This window comes from Vombatus ursinus, unplaced genomic scaffold (assembly GCF_900497805.2).
Source record: "Vombatus ursinus unplaced genomic scaffold, bare-nosed wombat genome assembly UNPS02014793.1, whole genome shotgun sequence".
NCBI classification, from domain to species: Eukaryota; Metazoa; Chordata; class Mammalia; order Diprotodontia; family Vombatidae; genus Vombatus; species Vombatus ursinus.
Genome location: NW_020954571.1, coordinates 15,387,540 through 15,403,523, shown reverse-complemented (window position 1 = coordinate 15,403,523; position 15,984 = coordinate 15,387,540).

Sequence of the window (15,984 nt, the reverse complement as noted above, 5' to 3'; positions counted from 1 at the left end):
TATGCATAAATGCAAACACACAATGTATATGTATATACATTTTCCACCATGGAGAGGAAAAGGTTGGTCTTAGAGGTTAAAAAGATGGCTTTGACAGCACCAAGCATTGCTTAGGATAAATGTCGAAATGGAAGAGACCCTAAAATTAGGGCTGTAATAATACAGGCCAGACATGACTACATTACTGTGGCAGGAGCCTATGTCAAAGGAAAGTCTAAAAAGATGGGGTTGTAAATGGTCATAGACTTTCAAAGCTGGAAGAGACTTCAGAAGTCATTTAGACTTGTGTCTCCAAAGCAGGGGCCAGGATCCCTAGGGAATGGTGGCTTCACTCTAAGGAAGCTATAGTCTGACTCTATAGGGTATGTAATAAATCAATCTGAGAGTAGAAAGATGAGTTGAATCTAGGAGTGTGTTGGTAAATGTTAAAAAAAAAAGAAATTCATGAAAACACATTGTAAAGTTTAAGCTGTATTAACATTTTCTCCATCCCTTTTTAAAGTCTAGACAATCAACAAAATATTAAATCAATAATATTAAATTATTAATATTAAAATATTAAATCAAACCCTGATTTGTAGCATTAATTGATTTCCAAGGTATAAATGCTCACACTGAATACTTAACAAGTAGCTTTGTCTGGTCTATACAAGCTGGCTCCAGAAAACTCTTGGTTGCATCCCACTCTTCCTTTGATAACCAGTCTTGAAGCTTGTCTCCAACAGAACCACTCCTGGTCTTTTCTTTCAATATTCTCCCATTGTGCAAGTTTCCAACAGTCCCCCATTTTTCTTCAAGTGTTAGCCCCTAAGGGAAGTTGTAACCTACCTGCTAGCCAGATACCCACAACAACAGCCTCAAAGGTAGCATAGGGAGAATCCTTCTGCCCCTCACAGCATAACTACTCCTTGTCCCCAGCTCCTGGGTAGTGACTAATGAGTGAGAGCCCCACCTCCTCCCTTTTTATTTTCAGTGGTTCAGATCTTGTTACATTATTAAAAATTTTTTTTCAATCAACAGAAATCCACTCTCTTTCTTCCCCCACCCCGAGAATAAAAGAAAAATAAAAGCTGTCACAAAAATGTAATCAAGCAAAACAAATTTCTTCATTGGCCTTGTCTTTTAAAAAAATAGCTGGGAGAAAGCAGAGGAAGGACCCCTCTTACAGATTCTGTTCATGTTGCCCACAGTGTAGGTGAACTGGGATCCTCACTCACTGGATACAGCAGATCAGTTCACAAAAAGCAGAAAGAGAGCGGCAGAAAAGAGGAGTGAAGACAATGAGCCTGTTTCTATTCTGTGTTGTTTGTCCTGAACTTGGGAGGTGATCCCCTTTGACCTGGTAGCTCTGGATTTGGGCTAGGAGTTTAAGCTATGGTGACCCTGGAGCCAGGACTGCAGGCAGGATGGTGCCAGCCAGCCAGCTTGGAAGCTCTGAGAAGCCAGAAGCCTGGGACTCAAGCCCAAGGAGGGTTTTGGACTTGGAATTGTGACCCTGCTGTATAGGAATTGAGCTAAACTATGGAACTAATCTCCTTCCTCTCCCCAGAGCCTGAGGTGGGGAAGGAGAGAAGAGGATTATTTCTCTTGTGTATTGTTGGGGCAGTAAGTTTGTATATTTATGATTATGCCTTTTGAAGTAAATATTTCTTTGTAAAAACTAAAAAAAGAATATATACATATGCAAATACATACATATACACATAAATGTCTCATTCTACTCTCTGAATCTTTTATCTCTCTAATCAGGAGGTAGGTAACATGTTTCATCATTAGTCCCTTGGAGTCATGGTTTGTCATTATGCTGATCAGAGTCTTTCAAAATTGTTTGTCTTTATAATATTATCATTGTATAAATTGCTCTCCTGTTACTATTCACTTCACTCTGCATCCATTCAAACGAGTCATCCCAGGTTTCTCAGAAATTACTCTCATCATTTCTTACAGCACAATACTATTCCATCAATAAGCTAGATATCCTATCTTGTTCAACCATTCCTCAATTGATGGACATCCCCTCAGATTCCAGTTCTTTGCTATCTCAAAACGAGCTATAAATATTCTTGTACATCCTTGGAGTTTGTTTTGTTTAGGATTAATCCTTCCCTTAATCTCTTCTCTCTCTAATTCTCCTCTCTCCCCTTTCCCTTCTATTTCCTTATTGAGTGAAATGTATTTCTGTAACCACTCCACGTTTGTGTATTCTTCCTGCCTTTGACCAATTTAGTTGAGAGGTTCAAGTGTTGCCTACTCCCTCCTCCCTCTCCTCTTTGTAAGTATAGACTTCTACTTGCACACCCTGATTATATGAGATAATTTTCCCTATTCTTCCTTTCCCCTTTCCCCTTTTAGCCTATTTCTATTCTCCATCCTTTCCATTCTTTTTTAATGATCATGACATAACAGAACCACTCCCAGGCCTTTTGTTTAATTAGACTTCCTCTATACAGAAGTGACAGAGTTCAGAGGGGACACATGTCATAGAATGTAAGCAATTTATTCTTATTTAGTCCTTTATCATTCATTTTTATCTTTTTCTATTTCTCTTCACTACTGTTTTTGAACTTTGAAGTTCCTACACACTTCTGATCTTTTCATCAGGAAAGCTCGGAAATCTATTTCATTAAAGGTCCATTTCTCTCTCTTCCTCCCTGACCCCTATAAGATTGTACTTAATTTTGCTGGGTAAATTATTCTTGGCTCTAAGCATATGTCCTCTGCCTTCTGGAATAGCATATTACAAGCTCTCCACTCCTTTACAATGTTGGTTGGTGAATTGTGTATGATTCTGACTATAAATGCTTTCTGACTGCTTGCAATAATTTTTCTTTGACCTGGAAGCTCTGGATTTGGGCTAGAATGTTCTTGGGAATTTTCATTTGAGGGATTCAGGAGGTGGTTAGTGGGTTCTCTTTGTTTCCACTTTGGCCTCTTGTTATAAGCGAACTGGGCAGTTTTACAATTTTCTGAAATAATGATGTCTAGGCTTTTTTTTTTTGTGGTTATGGTTTATAAGTAGTCTAATGAATCTTATTTTTTACCCCTCTTCAATCTGTTTTCCAGGTCAGTTGTCTTTACTATGAGATACCTTACATTTTCCTCTACATTTTTCAATCTTTTGACTTTGTCTTACTATTCCTTATTGCCTCATAGAGTCATTGGCTTCAACTTAGTCCATTCTAATTTTCAGGGAGTTTGTTGCTTGGATAAAGTTTTGTACCTCTTGTGCCAAATTATTAATTTCCTTTCCAATTCTTCCATGGCTCTAATTTCTTTCCCATATTTTCCTCTAGTACTTTAATTTAATTTGTTAAAAATAACTTTTTAAACTCTCAAACCCCCTTCCCCCAAACCTCTTGCTTCATCTCTTCAAGGAATTGTAGAAGAATTTGTGCCCAACCTGTGATTTTCTTTGAGGCTTTGCTTATAGATGGTTTGGAGTCACTCTATTCTTTTGAATTTGTGTCTTTAGCTTTCCTGTCACTATAGTGCCTTTTTATGGTGGAATCCTTTTTTTGTTTGCTCATTCTTCCAGCCTATTTTCTGACTTTGGACTGTATATTATAGCCAGGCTCTGAGTACTTGCGCACTTTGGAGGGAAGATCTGTCTGCCTGCATGTGTATTTCTCCTAAACAGTCTTTGGAAACTCTGGTGTCTCTCTCTCAAAAGGCTTTAATCTAACTCTACTCCTCACACAAATACTTAGCATCACCTTAGCACGCTCTCCACTAGCTAGTAGTCATTTCTCTTTCCTAATACTTGCTGCTTTAAAAATGCCCCAGGCTTAGTTGGAAGTCCAGGTTAAATCAGCTCTGCCACTTAGTTAATGGTCCTGGCCAGGTAAGTTTCCTCTATAGGCCTTAGTTTTTTTTTTTTATCTGTGGAATAAAGAAGTGGGATTTCTAAAGTCCACTGCACCTCTAAATCTATGACCTACTTTCTAGATGATTTCTAGGGTTTCTTTCAACTTTAACTTTCTGTGATTCTGTGGTTTCCACTGACCAGAGGAGTTCCTTTTCCCACCCTAGACCCAACTCCAGGCTCCATTCACAGAAATACCATGCCATACCCCGTGATGAGATGGCCCTCTTTACTGGGCCCCTAAGTTTTCAACAGGAAGTGTGGTATGGTAGAAAAAGTTCTGAGCTTGGAGTTAAAGAGAGACCTGAATATGAATCCTGCTTCTGTTACTTACTAAGTGTATGATCCTAGGCAAATCACTTAACTTTTCTGAGCCTCAGTTTCCTCATTTGTAAAATTTTGAAAATAATACCTTCAGAACATACCTTATAAGGACTTTTATAAGGGTCAAATGAAATATTGTAAGTAAAGAGTTTTGCAGACCTTCAAGTGCTAAATTGATGTCAGTTATGAGAGATTAGAATTGTTCTGGGTTGACCCCAGAAAGAATAACTAGGAGTACTAGTTGAAATTTATATATAAATAGATTTCTGCTTCATACAACCACATGTGGATTTAGGGCTGGAAGGGACCTTAGAGATCATTTAGTACAACACTCTCATTTTAATGATAAGGAGACTGAAGCCCAGGGAGAAGTGACTTACCTAAGGTCATGAGTATTAAGTAGAAAATCCAGTATTTGAATGCAAATCCTTTGACTCCAGATCCAGGATTTTTCTTTTTCATTAAGATGCCTCTTAAGTTAAAACTTCCTAACCATCAGATGTAGCCCAAAATGGGATGGGTGACTTCAGGAGCATAGGGCATTCAAGAGCATTCATGACAGAAGTTCTTCAGACAGAAACTGGATGATCACTTGTTGGGAATATTGGAAAGGACATTTCTGGTTGGGTCTCAGTTGATGACCTCTGTGATCCCTTCCCACCCTGAGAGCCTGTGATTCTGAAAGCTTGAGAGCAAAATCCCAGAAGGGCAACCTAATGGGGGGTGAGCCAGCGCCATCGTTTACTTCGATAATATTTGGTAATGTTGGGTCATCTATATATAAAGTTCATTTTTTTTTTCTTTAGCAGCAGCAGCTGAGGTAGCTATTTTCTTCCTGACCATCTGCTGCCTCCTGGAGTCAGTCATCCCTCAGGGGTCATCCTAAAGGACGGAGAGCAACACCTTGATTTGCAAGACATTGAGCATGGTTCTGTAGGAGAAATGGAGAAAATGAAATGCTGCCTCATGGTCAACAAACATTTAAGGAGTGTTTATGATGTGCCTGGCACTGCACAAGGCACTGTGCCTACATAGACAGGGCATCGGACCCATTCGCTGTCCCTAAAGGGCTTTATAAGGGAGAGGAGGCAAAGGGAGAATTGTCAGTATAGGGAAGTGGGCAACACCTCACATTTCTCTAGTGCATTGAAGTTTTTTAATGTGCTTTCCTCACCATAACCTTGCGGTGTAGGTGGTGAAAAGATTATCATTAGCATCCCTTTGCTCAGGCTGCAAGTTGTTTCCTACTCCTGGAATTCATTCCCTCCTCTCCTCCACCTTAGGAATCCCTAACTTCTGTCAAAGCTCAGCTCAAGTACCACCTCTTACATGAGGACTTCCCTGATTGTTCTCTAGCTGGTAGCTTTTATTTTCCTTGTCTATACAGTATGTCCCAAAAGTGTTAGTGCAGTTTTAAACTGGTAAAGCTGACTAAATCTTAAAACTGCACAAGACTTTTGAAACATCCTGTATTTTGCATTGTCACAAGGCTGTCCTCACATGCAGTAATGGAGTGTCGTGTGGCTAATAAGGAGGCAAAATAGACATATCTAGTCTCTTCTCCCTCCCCCTTCTCCAAGGGAGACTTTAATTCTTGACAGGAAGGGAGGCAGGAAGTTGGAACCAGACAACTTGGCCACTCTGCTCTCCTCAGAGAGAGGGGGGTACCAGGCTAGAATTTTATCTATGTGCTCCCTTACGTATTGTCTAGGGAATGAGGTTTTCATTTCAATCTCACTTTTGATTGCTGTTCGTTAATGGGGAAGAAGAGGAATCCAACCTTTATATTCAGGTCGACCCCTTTCTCACCAAATACCAGTTCCTCAATGAACACACAGATAGCAATTAACCAAAAAATATCTTACTTATAAAGATAAGCAGCAAAACAGAAATCAGAGAAGAGCCTTATCCCCTCAGACAGGTGCTGGACATTGATCTCCACCAAGAATGAGAGAGCACCATACCAATGGGCTTTGGGTCTGGGGTTTCAGTATCTACTTTTTTCCTCCTTAATATATGTTAAACTAATTATATTAGCATTTCAGGAAATGTTTTGGCAGCTAGGTGGCGCTATGTATAGAGTACAGGGCCTGGAATTGGGAAGATAAGAGTTCAAATATTGCCTCAAACATTTCCTGGGCAAATCACTGAACCTCTTTTGCCTCAGTTTCCTCATCCATAAAATGGGGATAATAGTAAAACCTACCACCCAGGGTTGTTGTGGGGATCAAATGAGATAATATTTGTAAAGTGCTTAGCACATTACCTGGCACATAGAAGGAACTATATAAATGTTAATATTAATTATTATTATTAATTTTTATATAACCAATTGATCAACTTAATGTAGTCACTTTAGTTCCTATCCATTAAACCTTCCCACCCTGCACTAAAAGATCAGGTAGCAAGTATTTAAGGAAATATTTCAGTGAATATATTTTTTTCTTTAAAAAAATTCTTTTATTTTTATAAGTATTTACTATCTCTCCCTCATATCTCTCCCTTAATTAAATAATAGAAAAAGAAAACCATCATAAAAAATGTGCTTAGCCCAGCAAAACAAATTTCCACATTGGTCAATGTCCAAAAATGCATGCCTCACTCTGCATTTTAAGGCCATCATTTTTCTGGCAGGCGGTGGGTAGCATTCTTCATCTTCATTTCTCTGGAATTGTGGTGCATCATTGCACTGATCAGAGTTCTAAAGACTTGTGAAATTGTTTTTCTTTATAATGTCACTATATAAATTATTCTATTTCTGCTCACTTCCCTCTGCATCAGTTCAGAGAGATGTTCTCAATTTCCTCTGAAACTGTCCATTTCTTCATTATTTATGGCGTAATAATGTTCTATTATATTCATGTGTGTCATTCATTGTGTAGTCATTTCCCAATAGGTGAGCACCCCCTTATTATCCAGTTTCAGGATACTATGAAAAGAGCAGCTTTAAAGACTTTGCACATATGAATTTTTTTCCCTCTTTCTTTCATCTCTTTGGGGTATATGTTTAGAAGTGGTATTGTGGTATTTCTGGGGGTCAAAGGGTACAGTCAATTTAGTGATTTTTTGGGCATAGTTCCAAATTGCTTTCCAGAATGGATATATCAATTTAAAGATTCACCAACAATTCATTGGTATGCCTGTTTTCTTGCAGCTCTTCCAATATTTGTCATATTCCTCTTTTGTCATCTTTCTCAATTTGATGAGTATGACCTAGAACTTCAGAGTTGTTTTAATTTGCATTTCCCTATCCTCTGTTTGGCATTGTTAATGAATTAGAACCTCTTTTAGATGGTTATTGGTGATTTGGATTTTTTTCCTTTGAAAACTGCCTGTTCATTTGGTTATTGGAAAACAATCCTCAGTTTTATAAAATTGAACCAGTTCTTTATGGAATTGGTTATGAGACTTTTATCAAAGAAATTTGCTGCAAAGATTTTTTCCCAGTTATTTGCCTTCCTTTTAATTTTAATTGTGTTAATTTTGTTTTTGAAAAAGTCTTTTTAATTTTATATAATGAAAACTCCTTATCTATGGAGAAAATCATGCAATGGTTCTGCCTGAATCTGCTACAAATATATGTTATACAATCTCAACTGGACCCTAGGTAATCCTTCTATACCTCCCTTATCAACTTATTCCACTCTCCACAGTGGCTTTTCCAAAGCTTTTCATCCCTCCTCAAACATCCCATGGCTGTCTCTCTTCCCACTCTTTTAACTGAAAGCCTTGCCTCATATTTTACAGAGAAGATTAAGGCTATTTGCTATGAACTCCATCTTCTCCCCTCTTCCTTATCTCCCATCACTCAAGTGCTTTCGGCCACTATCTTCTCTTACACCCCTGTTTCACATCTTGACATGGCCTTACTCCATATCAAGGTTAACCCCTCTTCCTATTTAAGTGATTCTATTTCATCTGATCTCCTCCAACAGATTGCCCCTTCTATTATCCCCACTCTTTTTTATTTATTTTATTTTATTTTGCAAGGCAATTGGGGTTAAGTGACTTGCCCAGGGTCACACAGCTAATAAGTGTCAAGTGTCTGGTCTGAGACTGGATTTGAATTCAGGTCCTCCTGACTCCAGGGCTGGTGCTTTATCCAATGTGCTACCTGGCTGCCCCTTATCCACTTACTTTCAATCTCTCCCTCTCTACTGGCTTATTTCTTACTGTCTAAAAACGTGCTCATGTCTCCTTGATCTTGAATAAACCCTCATTTGATACTTCTATCCCTGCTAACTGGGGTGGCTAGGTGGCAAAATGGATAGAGCCCTGGGCTTGGAACCAAGAAGACTCATCTTCATGAGTTCAAATCTGGCCTGACTTACTAGCTGTGTGACCCTGAGCAAGTCACTTAACTCTGTTTGCCTCAATATCCTCATCTGTAAAATGAGCTGGAGAAGGAACTGGCAAATCACTCCAGTGTCTTTAAGGGGTCACAAAGAGTCAGACACAACTGAAAAACGATAACAAATCCCTGCTATCATGCTATTTCTCTTCTGCCCTTTGTAGCTAAGCTCCACAAAAAGACTGTCTACAATAAGTGCGTTTCCTCTCACTTCTCTTCTTAGCTCCTTACAATCTGGGTTCTGATCATATCATTCCACCAAAACTACTCTCCAAAGTTACTAATGACCTTTTAATTGACAAATCCAATGGCCTTTTCTCAATCCTCATTCTCCTAGACCTCTCTGCAGCTTTTGGTGCTGCTGATAAATCTCTCCCTTCAATATTCTCTTCTCTCTAGGTTTTCTGGACATCACTGCCTCCTAGTTTTCCTCCTACCTATCTGAACATTCTTTCTCTCTTTCCTTTGCTAGACCCTCCTCTAGATCACACCTTCTAACTACAAGTGTTCCTCACGGTTCTATCTTGGGTCTTCTTCTCTTCTCTTTCAGTACTTCATTTGGTGATCTCATCAGTTCCCATAGACTTAATTACTATCTTTATGCTGATGACTCAAATCTACCTCTTCTGTTCCAATCTCTCTGCTGACCTCTACTCTTGAATTTCCAGCTGCTTCCTCTCTTCTGACCTCCACTCTTGCATCTCCAACTACCCATGTCTTGAACTGGATATCCAGTAGACATCTTAAACTCAATATATACAAAACAGAACTTCTTATGTTTCCCCCTACACCTTTTCCTTACTCCTACCTTCCCTATTACTATAAAGGGCAGCACTATCGTCCCAGTCCCTCAGGCTCCCAACCTAGGAGTCATCCTGGATTCCTCACTATCTCTCCCTCCCCATATTCAAGCTGTTGCTAAGACTGTCCATTTCACCATGGCATAATCACCTGAATATGTCCCTGTCAGGCCTGTATAAAAATTTGATCAAGAAGGTAATCAATAAATAAAGTAAGACATTTATTCAAGGTCAAAGAATTGCAGTTTGGAACAACCCACTGTCTTCCTCAGACAGGGAAGTTCAGTGAGGGGAGTTACAAACAGGTTATTTACACTCTGGAGGAATGGTTAGGTAGCTATGGAACATCAGGGGGGTTCACAAGTTATTTATTGCAGGGTGATAGCACATTCCTAGAAAAATCAGAGGATCATTTTTAGGCCACTTCTAGCCAACAGAGGCAGGCTGCTGATGAGGCCCAAAGATGAGGTCACCTGTAGAGGCAGCAGAATAGCTGAACTGCCTGAAGTGGGAGTTTGCAAAAGTGTCCTTGATGCTATCTCTGTCTGGGAACAGGGGCAGTTAGAAACTGCTGGCCAAAGCAGAGATCCCAGAGTTTACCTTCCGGGTAGCGGATGATTAGAAATTGCTGGTCAGAACAGGGTATGGGGCCCAGAATTTCCCAGGGGGTTTTCTAGGACCTGACATCTCCTCTCTTCTGACACTGTCCCCACTCTAGTGCAGGCCCTCCTCACCTCACCCCTGGATTATTGTAGTAGCCTGTGGAGAATCTGCCTGCTTTGAGTCTCTGCCCACTTCAGTCTATTCTCCATTCAGCCATTAAAATGATTTTTCTAAAACACAAGTCTGATCATGACCCCTCTATTCAATAAACTCCAGGGGTCCTTATTGCCTCCAGAAGCAAATACAAAATGCTCTGTTTAGCATTCAAAACCCTTCATAACCCACCCACCTCCTACCTTTCCAATCTTCTTACCACTGTACTCTCTAACATGTACTTTTCCATCCAGTGACACTGGGTCCTTGGCCATTCTGTGAACAAGACAGTCCATTTCTCTGCTCTGAGTATTCTCTCTGACTGTCCCTGGAATGCCCTTCTCCACTTTGACTCCTAACTTCTCTGACTTCCTCCAAGTCATAAAAAGAGGGTTTAAAAGCTAAATTTCTTTCCTAAGGACCACGCCTTAAACCCAAATCACTCTGGCTGTCATTGATTGGTCAGCAATAGGTCCCAAAAATGATCCTCTGGTTTTTCTAGGAATATGCTATCACCCTGCAATAAATAACTTGTGAACCACCCTGCTGTTCCATAGCTACCTAACCATCCCTCCTGAGTAAGTACAAGTGAGTAAGTACAAATAGCAATTGTTTCTGTTTTGACCTGAAAACCTGAGGGTCTTCCCCTCCCAGATTGATTTTTTTTTTTTGGACTAGGTAATAGAGGCCATTCTCTGCCTCATTTCTTACCTAGCCTTAATCACTGATTGGGCATTGCCTCAGTCAAACTGAGACCTGGGAAAGATTAAAAAGGCCAAGGTCTCCCACTGCATCCTGGGCCATCTCTAGTCTTCCTGATCTATATCTTGCCACTGGACCTGGATGGCTCTGGAGGAGAAAGTGAGGCTGGTGACTTTGCCCAGCCCTCCCTCACTTAAATCCAATTCACTTGCAAGTCATAGCATCACCTCCCTGACGTCATGATTCTCTTCTAGAAGGAAGGACAAACAGCAACCTTCAAGTCACAACTAAAATCCCATCTCCTACAAGAAGTCTTCCTCAATCCCTCTTAATTCCAGTGCCTTTCCTCTGTTAATTATTTCCTATTTATCCAGTATATGGCTTGCTTTTTATATTTTGTTTGTAGGTAAGCTTCTTGAGGGCAGGGACTGTCTTTTTGTCTTTTTTTGTATCCTCAGTGCTTAGCACAGTGTCTGGCACTTACTAGGTACTTAATAAATGTTTATTAAATTGAATTAAATTGATCCTCTCTCTCCCTTATTTGATCATGAATTCTTCCATGCATGTAACCTGAAAGGTAGTTTTTCCTTGCTCTTCTAATTTGCTCATGATATCACCTTTTATGTCTGTCATGCATAAGTTTGGAGTTTATCTTGGCATATGGCATGAAATGTTGGACTATACCTAATTTCAGCCAGACAGCTTCTAGTTTCATACCAGTTTCTGTCAGATAATAAGTCCTTGTGCTAATAACTGGGGTTTTGGGGTTTAATGAATGCTATGCTACTGTGTTTATTTGCTTCAATATATTGTATAATTTGATCAACCTCTCTAGTTTTTAACCAGTACCAAATTATTTTGCTGATAATTTGAAAGATGGTACTGTTAGGCTCCCTTTTTCTCACTTTTTTTCATTCTTCCCTTGAGATTCTTTTTTTTTTTTTGGGGGGGGGCTAGGCAATGGGGTTAAGTGACTTGCCCAGGGTCACACAACTAGTAAGTGTTATGTGTCTGGGGTCGGATTTGAACTCAGGTCGGATTTGAACTCAGGTCCTCCTGAATCCAAGGCCAGTGCTCTATCCACTGCAATACCTAGCTGCCCCCATTCCCTTGATTCTTAACCTAACCTTTTGCTTCTCTGTATGAATTTTGTTATTATTTTTTTCTAACTAGATAAAATAGTCCTTTGGCAATTTAATTGTATTGTACTGAATTACTTAATTTAGATTGCATTGTCATTTTTTTTTTTACTATGTTGGCTTCACCTACCATATTTCTCCAATTATTTAGTCCTATCTTTCTTTGTGGAAAGAATCTTTTGTAGTTGTATTTGTGTTGTTCCTAGATATGTCTTGGTAAGTAGATTCATAAACATTTTGTAATCATTTTGAGTGCAATCTATTTCTTTCTGCTGGGGTTTGTTGGTAATATATATGAATGCTAATAATTTAGGCAGATGTGTTTTATAATATGCCACTTTGCTGAGATTATTAATTCAATTAATATTTAATTGACTTTTTAAGGTTTTCTAAGTAAGTCATCACGTTATATGCAAAAAGAGATAAATTTGTTTCCTCTTTGTCTATGCTTATTCCCTTGATTTTTCTTTCTTAGTTTATTGCTATTGTTAATATTTCTAGCATTGTGCTAGACAGAATGTTAATAATGGGCATTCTTGCTTTATCTCTGATTTTATTGAAGAAGACTCTAAGTTTTCTCTATTACATATGTTTGCTCTTGGTCTTAGATAAATAGCATGTATTTTATTAAGGAAGAGGTCCATTTATTCTAAAGCTTCCTAATGTTTTTTGTCTTTAACAAAAATCGATGTTGAATCTTGTCAAAAGTCTTTTTTTAAGGCATTTATTGATGAAAAAACTTATTGTTTTTCATATTTATGTTATTAACATTGTTTAATATGCTTATAATCTTCCTTTTATTGAACCAATCTTGAATTTCTGTGTAACTTTAATCTGGTTATAATGTATAAACTTTTTAACATTTATGGTAGCCTATTTGCTAATGTTGTATTTAAGAATTTTGTGTCAATATTCATTAGAAATATTGGTCCGTATTTTCTTTCTCTGCTTTGTCTTTCCCTGGTTTAGGTATTGAGACCTTATTTGTATCATAGAAAAGGTTCGTGCTTTTCCTATTTTTGCAAATAGTTTATGAAATAGTAGAATTAATTGTTCTTTGAATGTTTGATAGAATGCACTTGTGAATCTTCTGGTCCTGGAGTTTTTTCTTTGAGAGTTCATTTATGACTTGTTCAATTTATTTTTTCTGTATTGTGTTAGCTAAATAACCTTTTTTTTTTGGCTAATCTTTTTTAATATTTTTGTAAGTAATTATCCATTTCCTCTAAATTATCAGTTTTGTTAGCATATAATTAAGCAAAATAGTTTCTGTTAATTTTCACTTATTATTAAATTATCTTTTTCATTTTTAATATTGTGATCCAATGAAAACCATTTTGACTGGTATGGCCTCAGCCCCCATGATGCATGTATGCTAAGGCTCAACCTATCTAGAGACAAAGCATTGCTCCTTTCCTCAGCCGCTTACTTGCTATGGCACAGCTAGAGTTAAGTTTCTTGGGTCCCTGCTTCTCATTCCTCATTTTCTATAAGGCAACTCAGGAAGATACCCAGATTTTAGTGGTTTAGGCTACCTAGACCACTGAATACTCCCTTGTCTTGCTCCAAGGGAGAAGGGGCAGTTTCCTTTTAGAGCCAAGAAAATTCTTTGGCTAAGACTCTATATAAATTTGAGTGAGCCTTGAATGGCTGTGGACCTGAGATCCAAACACTCAGGTTTTTTATTTTATTTTTTTGTTGAGGCAATTGGGGTTAAGTGACTTGCCTAGGGTCACATAACTGGTACGTATCATGTATCTGAGGCCAGATTTGAACTCAGGTCCTCCTGACTACAGGGCTGGTGCTCTATCCACTGCGCCACCTGGTTACCCCTAAAACACTCAGTTTTTTACATGTTCAAGCCATCAGCTTATCTACCGAGTTGGAGACAATGGTATATGGGTGGGGGAGCAATAAGGAGTATGCCATTCTCCACTGGCATCTGTCTTTCTCCCATGGGCTGGTAAGACAGCGTTACTCTTTATGAACAGTTTCCTCCCCTTTTGCTCTACACCAACAATTTCATTTTCCTTTCTCTTAAAAATCAGATTATGTAACTAACTTTTTAAAAGCTTTTTTTAAGGCTTCAAATTTTTATTTATAAATGCTTTTAAATTTTAATTTTACTAATCACTTCTTTAAATTTTCAAAATTTCTACTTTACTTTTTAGTATTTACTTATATGTATATAGGTGGTTTCTTCCAACAGAATGTAAACTCCTTGAATCAAGGACTGCTTCATTTCTGTCTTTGAGTCCCCCGTGCCTAGTACAGTACCCAGCAAACAGTAAGTGCTTAATATGTGCATGCTGAATGACTGAAATAGCTCCATTTTACTGAAGTAATTGAAGTTCAGAGAAGTTAAGTTCCTTGTCTGAGGTCAAACAGCTAGTGAGTATCAGAGCCAGGATTCAAATCTAAGTTTTATTTGATTTTTTTTAAGATTCTGAGTCCTACATTCTTTCCACTATACCACGATGCCTCTTCCTAAAACTGTAAAGGACTCATGATTTTCCTGCTAATAATAATCATCATCATAATAGCCTACTATGCTGCAGACACTGTGCTAAGCAAGCACTTTACAATTATCAATCATTAAACATTTATTAAACACCTACTATGTGCCTGGCACTGTGCTAACGCTTTACAATTATTATCTCATTACCTCACAACAACCTTGGGAGGTAGGTGCTATTATCATCCCCATTTTACAGACGCAATTGAGAGAAACAAACAGCTAATCAGGGTCTGAGAATGGATGTGAAGTCAAGCATTCCTGAATCCGTGTCTAGTGCTCTGTCCACAGTGCCACCTAGCTGCTGTTCCCTCCGCTAATGCAAGTTGATACCCTTGATGGGTTAGTTGCCATGGGGGAAAAACATCATTGCCTCGTGGCCAAGCTTGTGGTCATCAGCTTCTATGAACTTAGCCATGCTGTAGTCCAGAGCCACACAATCAGTTATGGGGTCATACTCAATGCCTTTCCAGCTTGTGCTCCTGAAGGCATAATCTTAGGGAGCTCAGTCATCCCCACCCCCCACCCCATGACAAGGTATCAGGGCAAGGCATTAGTGGATTACAATAAAGATGTCTTATATACAGAGTTTTATGGCTTATGAAGCATTTGTCTTGCAACAGCTTTGTGAGGAGAATAATGCTATCAAGTATTATTTGTACCTTCAGTTTATAGGAGGAGGCCCAAAAATTGGAAATGCTTTGCCCAAGGTCACACAGCTAATGAATATAACTAGCCACATTAGAACCCAAATCAGAACTGATTCTCAGTTCATTTCTCTTTCCATTCCATGATGTAGTGTGAAGGATAAGCTTCATTAGAGGATAAGGTGAGGGGCAATGTTGCTGTCAAGGGGCCTCAGGATTTTAGAATCATAGATACAATGAGGAAAGGGACCTTAAAGGTCATATAGCCCAATCATCTTTTTTTACAGTTAAAGATCTTGAGGCTTGGAGGGGTTAATGGCTTGCTTAGGGTCACAGGGGTAGTACCAGGCAGAGGTTTGAAGTCATATCTTCTGATTCTAAAGCCAACACTCTTTTCACTGTTTAATACTGCCTCATGCTTACAGTATGGTAGAAATAGCTCTGGACTGGGAGACCTGAATTCTGCTTCTAACTCTTTATGTAACATTGAGCAAATCACTTTCCCCAGTGGACGTTAGTTTACATGATGGGGTTAGATTTAGCCTGGGATCCATGGATAAATTTCAGGGCATCCATGAACTTGGATGGGAAAACATACACCTTTATTTTTATTAAAGAAAGTTGAAATTTAGAATTTCCTTCATTTATATATATTGGGGACAGTAGTCTTAGGCTTCACCGGATCTCCAAAGGGGTCCATGACACAAAAAAGGTTTAAGAATCCCTAATCTAAATGGTCCTTAAAGTCCTTTCCAGTTCCATCATTCTATGTTCTCAGTTCCCTCCCAGATGGGGCATTCTAGGTTCTATGTTCTCAGGACTTCCAGATCTAAGACTCAATCAATGCTGCTGAAAACAGAAATATTCTGGGAGGGTTAGGCCTCAGAA